At 45.2% G+C, this 10,000-nt stretch overlaps 1 protein-coding gene across 1 annotated transcript in view; it reads right to left on the bottom strand.

Annotated features, from left to right (window-relative positions):
- The window catches only part of LOC128691547 (uncharacterized), a 200,492-nt gene that overhangs the window by 93,122 nt on the left and 97,370 nt on the right, over positions 1-10,000 (bottom strand). The gene's annotated exons all lie outside the window — the stretch shown is intronic.

The following is a 10,000-nucleotide window of genomic DNA, read 5'->3' as shown; positions in this document are numbered from 1 at the left end:
CCTGCCCCCCTCTCATCTGCGACTGCTTGACAGAGTAGAGAACAGAGCAAGACGTCTCATCTCTCGCCTGGACCCATCCTGGATAGATCTGTCATTTCAGCAGAGCCTTCAACATAGGAGGGATGTGGGTGGCCTTACTGTTATGTACAAGGCCAATATTGTCAAAATACCACACTTGAATCCACTTCGAGGACAGCGTGAAACAAGCTTTTATGCCACAAGACGGGCAGAAAGCAGCAACTTCTCTGGCTGTACCCTTCTCCAGAACATCACTCCATCTGAGATCATACATACCCAGGATGACTCGAGTATGGAACACATTCGTACAGCATAATGATGTCAACGAGATAAAGTCAGTTGATCAAATGAAAATGCTTGCCCACAGATGGCTCCAACTTCATCCTGTCCCGTACTTGTATGTCTCATAACAATAAAAATGCTTTCAAATGAGCTGATGTAGGTAACAGCTCTTAGCTTGCCAATTAAGTTAGGAATCCTTAACCTGTAATATAGCTGTCAATAAAGCTAGGGATCCTTAACCTTGTCAAACCCTGTGTAGAGAGAGAGAGAGAGAGAGAGAGAGAGAGAGAGAGAGAGAGAGAGAGAGAGAGAGTGTGTGAGAGAGAGAGAGAGAGAGAGAGAGAGAGAGAGAGAGAGAGAGAGAGAGAGAGAGAGAGAGAGGGAGAGAGAGAGAGAGAGAGAGAGAGAGAGAGAGAGAGAGAGAGAGAGAGAGAGAGAGAGAGAGAGAGAGAGAGAGAGAGGAGAGAGAGAGAGAGAGAGAGAGAGAGAGAGAGAGAGAGGAGAGAGAGAGAGAGAGAGAGAGAGAGAGAGAGAGAGAGAGAGAGAGAGAGAGAGAGAGAGAGAGAGAGAGAGAGAGAGAGAGAGAGAGAGAGTGACAGAGAGTGAGAGAGAGAGTGAGGAGTGAGAGGAGAGAGCCTTCAACATAGGAGGGATGTGGGTGGCCTTACTGTTATGTACAAGGCCAATATTGTCAAAGTACCACACTTGGATCCACTTCGAGGACAGCGTGAAACAAGCTTTTATGCCACAAGACGGGCAGAAAGCAGCAACTTCACTCTGGCTGTACCCTTCTCCAGAACATCACTCCATCTGAGATCATACATACCCAGGATGACTCGAGTATGGAACACATTCATACAGCATAATGATGTCAACGAGATAGTCAGTTGATCAAATGAAAATGCTAGTCCACAGATGGCTCCAACTTCATCATGTCCCGTACTTGTATGTCTCATAACAATAAAAATGCTTTCAAATGAGCTGATGTAGGTAACAGCTCTTAGCTTGCCAATAAAGTTAGGAATCCTTAACCTGTAATATAGCTGTCAATAAAGCTAGGGATCCTTAACCTTGTCAAACCCTGTGTAGAGAGAGAGAGAGAGAGAGAGAGAGAGAGAGAGAGAGAGAGAGGGAGAGAGAGAGAGAGAGATTGAGATTCCTCTCCACCAGGAGCAGTAGGGAAATATCTGAAGGTTGGTTCAGGGACGTGGAAATGAACTTGAAGAGGACAAGGAAGCCAGCCACTGCCGTCTCTGCCGCTAACACAGCCCCTGGCAGACATCCACCTGCCGCCGACACAACTTCTGTAAGACACCCACCTGCCGCCGACACAGCCACTGTAATTCACCCACCTGCCGCCGACGCAGCCCATGTAAGACAACCACCTATCATCTACACAGCAACTGGCAGACACCCACCTATCATCAACACAGCAACTGGCAGACACCCACCTATCATCAACACAGCAACTGGCAGACACCCACCTATCATCAACACAGCAACTGGCAGACACCCACCTATCATCAACACAGCAACTGGCAGACACCCACCTGTCATCGACACAACAACTGGCAGACATCCACTTGTCATCGGTCATCGACATAGCAACTGGCAGACACCCACCTGCCACGTACTCATCAGTTCAGCTGAAACATAATCAGCAAACTCAACATCAGAACATACAAGGAAATGAGTGTCGAATCAGCAGTGAAACACAAGAGGTGCAGTGACCGTAACATCTCCCTTCCAAGCACCAAGGCAGTGTTCCAGCTGTCACTGAAGGTGCCACACTAGAACATCTCCCTTCCAGGCACCAAGGCAGTGTTCCAGCTGTCACTGAAGATGCCACACTGGAGCATCTCCCTTCCAGGCACCAAGGCAGTGTTCCAGCTCTCATAGAAGTTGCCATACTATTGACAGCTGTCTGAAGGACATCAGATCTAATTGTTGCTATAAGAGAGGACATCAAGGCGATTATTGTCGAACCAAAGGTAACCGGGTAGACAGGATCAACGGTTCCTTGGAAATTTAATATCGGAACAAACCAGAGGGATGTCTGAGAAGGTGGAAACAAGCCTCACCCGGCCGCTCCTCCCTCCTGCCTGTCTCAAGGACGCTTCACCAACACACATATTATTCAATACTTACACAGACACGAGGAGTCAGTCCATCAGCATCCTGGCTGCCAACATTAGGAGCTTCGTTGCAAAGGTTGGTGAGGTCTCGCACAGTTTCGTGAACGCTCATCGTCCTCTCACGATGACTATTGTTGAGTTGTTTTTGTACGACGAGACTGAGAATTTTGCTACAGTTGCTGACTACACCTCATGGGAGTACAAAAGAAAGATAGCACAGGACTTCCAAGTCCATATTTTGACTCTCTGCTGAGGAGAATTATGTACCTCTGCCTGGATTAAGGACTAGCGTGTGTTATCTAGGGGTGGGAGTCAAAATTGAAAAGAAGAAGGCTCTCTCACCGCCCTCCAGTGCCTCCAGCCACTGCCGATATTAAAACAGGAGAAAACAATAAGCCATACAGTACTGGAAAAAAAATTGTCGTAGAATTTACAAGATGGATAAAACGGGATGAAAGATGTGGGCTACATTTACTTCTATGAAATTAGTACAATTACTACTTTTAACTACTCTTGTTACTCCACTACCACTAACGAAGCTGCATGTACTAGTGGTCCTACTTCTGGTCAACACCGGTTAGAACTGGTGGTGACCAGTTCAAAACCACCCACTTCTACTACTATTCACAGCTGACTTACGTCGTTGTCACGTGATCTCCCTGGCTCACTCGAATAACAAACATCAATCATCACATGACGTCAGATTGCTCCTTGACGGTCCACATGGACGTAGCATGGGTTTAGTGAGTGGTGGAGTGAGGTAGCGAGTGTTCTAGGCAACATCTAGCTACTGTCCTCCCTCAAAATACCCTGTATTTTACCCTTCACTAACTTATTATCACAGTTTCTGACACATAAAACAATTTGTGCTGACCAGTCAAGCTTGACTGATAAATTGTATTGAACAAGTGATCCAGATGGCGCCAGTAACTCCTTTCACTAATTCAAGATATGTCTAGTTGAACTAACTCTAATATATGTATATATATATAATATATATATATATATATATATATATATATATATATATATATATATATATATATATATATATTAATATATATATATATATATATATATATATATATATATATATATATATATATATATATAATATATATATATATATATATATATATATATATATATATATATATATATATATATGTGTGTGTGTGTGTGTGTGTGTGTGTGTGTGTGTGTGTGTGTGTCGTATGAATAGGTAAAACTGGTCATTTAGCAAGAACTCATTTAAAATTAAGTCTTTTCTAAAATATTCTCCTATACGTTTAAAGATATATTTTTTTAATTTATGTTAATGTAAAAATTAATAATTTTGTACCAAAAGAACCTTAGAAAACTTACCTAACCTTATTATAACAAATACAATTTAATTAAGCTTAATCCAGCTAAATACATTTTAGATTAATTTACAATAATTTAATAATTAATCCCCTTCATGGTGTCCGAAATGGCGACTAAGATGATTCAAGGTAACGATGCCTGCGAAAACTGGGTTCTCCCATCACTAGGGTCCCGTCACTGTCCCTCGTCAAATAAACCCCAGAACGGGGGGGAAGGTGGTCGAATCCACTGGCCTGTGAGTCTGAGGACTCACCTGGCCATGGGTTCGATTCCCCGTGTTCCGTCATTTGTTTCTAAGTTGTGTTATTGAGATTTCGTGATACGTATTCTTGAGTCTCGCCAAGTGGCTGGCGGGACTCCAAGTCTTATACACATGAAGTGGTTAAGTTGTCGTTTGTGCGTGTGCTGATGTGTGGTATTGTGTGGTGATATTGTGTGGTAGATACTGTGTGATGATATTGTGCGGCAGATACTATGTGGTGATACTGTGTGGCAGCTACTGTGTGATGATATTGTGTGGCAGATACTATGTGATGATATTGTGCGGCAGAAACTGTGTGGTGGTACTGTGTGGCAGATACTATGTGGTGATATTTTGTGGCAGATACTGTGTGGTGATATTGAGTGGCAGATACTGCGTGGTGATATTGTGTGGCAGATACTGTGTGGTGGTACTGTGCAGCAGATACTTTGTGGTGGTACTCTGCGGCAGATATTGTGTGGTGATATTGTGTGGCAGCTACTGTGTGATGGTACTGTGTGGCAGATACTGTGTGGTGATATTGTGTAGCAGCTACTGTGTGGTTGTACTGTGTGGCAGATACTGTGTGATGATATTGTGTGGCAGATACTGTGTGGTGGTACTGTGTGGCAGATACTGTGTGGTGGTACTGTGTGGCAGATACTGTGTGGTGATATTGTGTGGCAGATACTGTGTGATGATATTGTGTGGCAGATACTGAGTGGTGATATTGTGTAGCAGATACTGTGTGGTGGTACTGTGTGGCGGATACTGTGTGGTGATATTGTGTGGCAGGTACTGTGTGATGATATTGTGTGGCAGATACTGTGTGGTGATATTGTGTAGATGTGTGGGTGGTACTGTGTGCAGATGCTGTATGGTGATGGCTGATCTTGTGTAGCAGATACGTGTGGTGATATTGTGTGGCAGCTACTGTGTGGTGGTGCTGTGTGGCAGATACTGTGTGGTGATATTGTGTGGCAGATACTGTGTGGTGATATTGTGTGGCAGATACTGTGTGGTGGTACTGTGTGGCAGATACTGTGTGGTGGTACTGTGTGGCAGATACTGTGTGGTGATATTGTGTGGCAGATACTGTGTGGTGATATTGTGTGGCAGATACTGTGTGGTGGTACTGTATGGCAGATACTGTGTGGTGATATTGTGTGGCAGATACTGTGTGGTGATGTTGTGTGGCAGATACTGTGTGGTGGTACTGTGTGGCAGATACTGTGTGGTGGTACTGTGTGGCAGATAATGTGTGGTGATATTGTGTTACAGATACTGTGTGGTGGTACTGTGTGGCAGATACTGTGTGGTGGAACTGTGTGGCAGATACTGTGTGATGATATTGTGCGGCAGATACTATGTGGTGATATTGTGTGGCAGATACTGTGTGGTGATATTGTGTGGCAGATACTGTGTGATGATATTGTGCGGCAGATACTGTGAGGTGGTACTGTGTGGCAGATATTGTGCGATGATGTTGTGCGGCAGATACTGTGTGGTGGTACTGTGTGGCAGATACTATGTGGTGATATTGTGAGGCAGATACAGTGTGGTGATATTGAGTGGCAGATACTGTGTGGTGATATTGTGTGGCAGATACTGTGTGGTGATATTGTGTGGCAGATACTGTGTGGTGGTACTGTGCAGCAGATACATTGTGGTGGTACTGTGCGGCAGATATTGTGTGGTGATATTGTGTGGCAGCTACTGTGTGGTGGTACTGTGTGGCAGATACTGTGTGGTGATATTGTGTGGCAGATACTGTGTGATATTGTGTGGCAGATACTGTGTGGTGATATTGTGTGGCAGATACTGTGTGGTGGTACTGTGTGGCAGATACTGTGTGGTGATATTGTGTGGCAGATACTGTGTGATGATATTGTGTGGCAGATACTGTGTGATGATATTGTGTGGCAGATACTGTGATATTGTGTGCCAGATACTGTGTGGTGATATTGTGTGGCAGATACTGTGTGATGATATTGTGTGGCAGGTACTGTGTGATGATATTGTGTGGCAGATACTGTGTGGTGATATTGTGTGGCAGATACTGTGTGGTGGTACTGTGTGGCAGATACTGTGTGGTGATATTGTGTGGCAGATACTGTGTGGTGATATTGTGTGGCAGATACTGTGTGGTGGTACTGTATGGCAGATACTGTGTGGTGATATTGTGTGGCAGATACTGTGTGGTGATATTGTGTGGCAGATACTGTGTGGTGGTACTGTGTGGCAGATACTGTGTGGTGGTACTGTGTGGCAGATACTGTGTGGTGATATTGTGTGACAGATACTGTGTGGTGGTACTGTGTGGCAGATACTGTGTGGTGGTACTGTGTGGCAGATACTGTGTGATGATATTGTGCGGCAGATACTATGTGGTGATATTGTGTGGCAGACACTGTGTGGTGATATTGCGTGGCAGATACTGTGTGATGATATTGTGCGGCAGATACTGTGTGGTGGTACTGTGTGGCAGATATTGTGTGATGATATTATGCGGCAGATACTGTGTGGTGGTACTGTGTGGCAGATACTATGTGGTGATATTGTGTGGCAGATACTGTGTGGTGATATTGTGTGGCAGATACTGTGTGGTGATATTGTGTGGCAGATATGTGTGGTGATATTGTGTGGCAGATAGTGTGGGGTGGTACTGTGTGGCAGATACTGTGTGGTGATATTGTGTGGCAGATATGTGTGGTGATATTGTGTGGCAGATACTGTGTGGTGGTACTGTGCAGCAGATACTTTGTGGTGGTACTCTGCGGCAGATATTGTGTGGTGATATTGTGTGGCAGCTACTGTGTGATGGTACTGTGTGGCAAATACTGTGTGATGATATTGTGTGGCAGATACTGTGTGGTGATATTGTGTGGCAGGTTCTGTGTGGTGGCACTGTGTGGCAGATACTGTGTGGTGGTACTGTGTGGCAGATATTGTGTGGTGATATTGTGTGGCAGATACTGTGTGATGATATTGTGTGGCAGATACTGTGTGGTGATATTGTGTAGCAGCTACTGTGTGGTGGTACTGTGTGGCAGATACTGTGTAATGATATTGTGTGGCAGATACTGTGTGGTGATATTGTGTGACAGATACTGTGTGGTGGTACTGTGTGGCAGATACTGTGTGGTGATATTGTGTGGCAGATACTGTGTGGTGATATTGTGTGGCAGATAATGTGTGGTGATATTGTGTAGCGGATACTGTGTGGTGGTGCTGTGTGGCAGATACTGTGTGGTGATATTGTGTGGCAGATACTGTGTGGTGGTACTGTGCAGCAGCCACTTTGTGGTGGTACTGTGTGGCAGATACTGTGTGGTGATATTGTGTAGCAGATACTGTGTGGTGGTACTGTGTGGCAGATACTGTGTGGTGATATTGTGTGGCAGATACTGTGTGGTGGTACTGTGTGGCAGATACTGTGTGGTGATATTGTGTGGCAGATACTGTGTGATGATATTGTGTGGCAGATACTGTGTGGTGATATTGTGTGGCAGATACTGTGTGGTGGTACTGTGTGGCAGATACTGTGTGGTGATATTGTGTGTCAGATTCTGTGTGATGATATTGTGTGGCAGATACTGTGTGATGATATTGTGTGGCAGATGCTGTGTGATGATATTGTGTGGCAGATACTGTGTGGTGATATTGTGTGGCAGATACTGTGTGGTGGTACTGTGCAGCAGATACTTTGTGGTGGTACTGTGTGGCAGATACTGTGTGGTGATATTGTGTGGCAGATACTGTGTGGTGGTACTGTGTGGCAGATACTGTGTGGTGATATTGTGTGGCAGATACTGTGTGATGATATTGTGTGGCAGATACTGTGTGGTGATATTGTGTGGCAGATACTGTGTGGTGGTACTGTGTGGCAGATACTGTGTGGTGATATTGTGTGGCAGGTACTGTGTGATGATATTGTATAGATACTGTGTGGTGATATTGTGTAGCAGATACTGTGTGGTGGTACTGTGTGGCAGATACTGTGTGGTGATATTGTGTGGCAGATACTGTGTGATGATATTGTGTGGCAGATACTGTGTGATGATATTGTGTGGCAGATACTGTGTGATGATATTGTGTGGCAGATACTGTGTGGTGATATTGTGTGGCAGATACTGTGTGGTGGTACTGTGTGGCAGATACTGTGTGGTGATATTGTGTGGCAGATACTGTGTGATGAGATTGTGTGGCAGATACTGTGTGGCAGATACTCTGCGGCAGATACTGTGTGGTGATATTGTGCGGCACACATTGTGTGAGGGCATTCTTCAGTAGATATTGTGTGGGGGCATTGTGCAGCATATATATAGTATTGTTTGAGGGTACTGTACAACATGTACTGTATTGTGGGTGAGGGGTATTGTGCAATATACATAGTATTGTGTGGGGGTATTGTGTAACATGCATAGTATTGTGTAAAGATATTGTGTAACATATACATACTATTGTGTGGATGTATTGTGTAACATTACATAGTATTGTGTGGGGATATTGTGCAGAGGATATTGTGCTGGGAATTGTGTATCGGTCATCGTGTGTCTGGCATTATGCTGCTGCCATAATTGAATATTTTCTCTTTTTTTTATGAAAATGTTCCATTGACAGCGACAAGAAGAGGCAATGTTAGATGCTAATTACCATCATGGTGCCATGCCTGCACTCTCGACTGATCAAGGCGCCTATTAAGGTCGTCCCGCTGCATCCTTCCGTGAGGAAGTTTTTAGCAGAGAGAGAGAGAGAGAGAGAAAAAGGAACTGTTTGAAGGAAGGTGGAGACGTCTCCAAGGTCATCTCAAGATCTGCAATTATCTCCAGCTAGCTTACCTTCTCTCTCTCTCTCTCTCTCTCTCTGAAACGTTTAGACAAAGATACTCTATTTATAAATGGGAGAAAGGTGTTGGAAAAAGGGGTTTGGGGAGAGATTTGTTGGGGAGAATGGTTGATGTGTAGTGTGGGCGTTCATGTCAGCTGCTGTGGGCGTTCATGTCAGCTGCTGTGGGCGTTCATGTCAGCTGCAGTGGGCGTTCATGTCAGCTGCAGTGGGCGTTCATGTCAGCTGCTATGGGCGTTCATGTCAGCTGCAGTGGGCGTTCATGTCAGCTGCAGTGGGCGTTCATGTCAGCTGCTGTCGGCGTTCATGTCAGCTGCTGTGGGCGTTTATGTCAGCTGCTGTTGGCGTTCATGTCAGCTGCTGTGGGCGTTCATGTCAGCTACTGTGGGCGTTCATGTCAGCTGCAGTGGGAGTTCATGTCAGCTGCAGTGGGCGTTCATGTCAGCTGCAGTGGGCGTTCATGTCAGCTGCAGTGGTCGTTCGTGTTAGCTGCTGTGGGCGTTCATGTTAGCTGCTGTGGGCATTCGTGTTAGCTGCTGTGGGCGTTCGTGTTAGCTGCTGTGGGTGTTCATGTTAGCTGCTGTGGGTGTTCGTGTTAGCTGCAGTGGGCGTTTGTGTCAGCTGCTGTGGGCGTTCAAGTCAGCTGCTGAGTCATACATAATACACCGTCTAGGTAACATCTCCTACCCCTTCCATCACTCTCCCTCCCATCTCCCCTCTCACATTAATCGTCCCCTTCCCTCCCTCGCCCTGGTTTCTCCCCTCTTGCCCTGGGGACCGGTACATGACCCGTCCATTACCACTACACAACCCGACCCAGTACACACAGCCGCTTCTCTGGTATTAACTCCCTGATTCACGTCACCAGGAGAGACACAGAGAGAGAGAGAGAGAGAGAGAGAGAGAGAGAGAGAGAAAGAAGAAGAAGAAGAGAAGAAGAGAAGAAGAAGAAGAAAGAAGAAGAAATAATTGGTTAATGGGGTTTTAAGCCTGTCGACTACATGAGGGTCATTAAGGCTGGACGTAACCTGTTTACCACCAGTCAAGAATACTAAATTTAATCCCTGAAATGGGAATTAGAGTAAGAGAAAGAGAGAGAGAGAGAGAGAGA

This window comes from Cherax quadricarinatus, chromosome 26 (assembly GCF_038502225.1).
Source record: "Cherax quadricarinatus isolate ZL_2023a chromosome 26, ASM3850222v1, whole genome shotgun sequence".
In the NCBI taxonomy this organism is placed as follows: domain Eukaryota; kingdom Metazoa; phylum Arthropoda; class Malacostraca; order Decapoda; family Parastacidae; genus Cherax; species Cherax quadricarinatus.
Note: the sequence above shows the minus strand (reverse complement) of the source record. Positions and strands in the feature narration are given on the sequence as shown.